Raw genomic sequence first — 895 nt, 5'->3', positions numbered from 1 at the left:
TTGTGGGGAAGAAGGATGGCTCGCTTAGACCATGCATTGATTTTAGAGCCCTGAATAAGATCTCAGTCAAAAACACCTATCCTTTGCCGTTGATTTTTGTACTATTTGATCAGTTACGTTCTGCTGTGATTTTTTCTAAAATTGACCTGAGAGGAGCTTACAACCTCATCCGAATTAAATCTGGAGATGAGTGGAAGGCGGCTTTCAGTACTCAGTCAGGTCACTACGAATACCTGGTGATGCGGTTCGGCCTGTCTAATGCTCCAGCAGTTTTTCAAGACCTCATAAATGATGTGCTCCGTGACTTCCTAGGGAAATTCGTGGTCGTTTATTTAGACAACATCTTGATTTTTTCTGAATTGATGGAACAACATATCACCCAGGTGCGTCTGGTTCTTCAAAAGTTACGTGAGAATTATTTATATGCCAAGCTGGAGAAGTGTGAATTTCACGTCACGGAAGTATCTTTTTTAGGGTACATAATTTCCTCTCAGGGATTTTGCATGGAACCCAAGAAGCTTCAGGCCATCCTTAATTGGGCGCAACCCACCAATTTAAAAGCAATTCAGCGCTTTTTAGGGTTTGCGAATTATTATAGGAGGTTCATTCATTCTTTTTCTGACCTGGTAGCTCCCATTGTGGCTCTGACTAAGAAAGGAGCGGATCCTACCAACTGGTAGCATGAAGCTGAGTTGTCCTTCCGGGCCCTCAAATAAGCCTTTGTCTCAGCTCCAGTCCTCAGACATCCTAATCCGGAATTGCCCTTTTGTTGTGGAGGTTGATGCCTCAGAGGTTGGAGTGGGGGGCTGTCCTTTCTCAAAAGGATCCGGAGTCTTTGGAGTTACATCCTTGTGCCTTTATGTCCAGGAAGTTCTCCTCCGCTGAATCCAATTAT

The sequence above is a fragment of the Pseudophryne corroboree genome, assembly GCF_028390025.1.
Source record: "Pseudophryne corroboree isolate aPseCor3 chromosome 3 unlocalized genomic scaffold, aPseCor3.hap2 SUPER_3_unloc_102, whole genome shotgun sequence".
In the NCBI taxonomy this organism is placed as follows: domain Eukaryota; kingdom Metazoa; phylum Chordata; class Amphibia; order Anura; family Myobatrachidae; genus Pseudophryne; species Pseudophryne corroboree.
The sequence above is the reverse complement of the archived record's forward strand: the minus strand, read 5'-3'. Positions refer to the sequence as shown.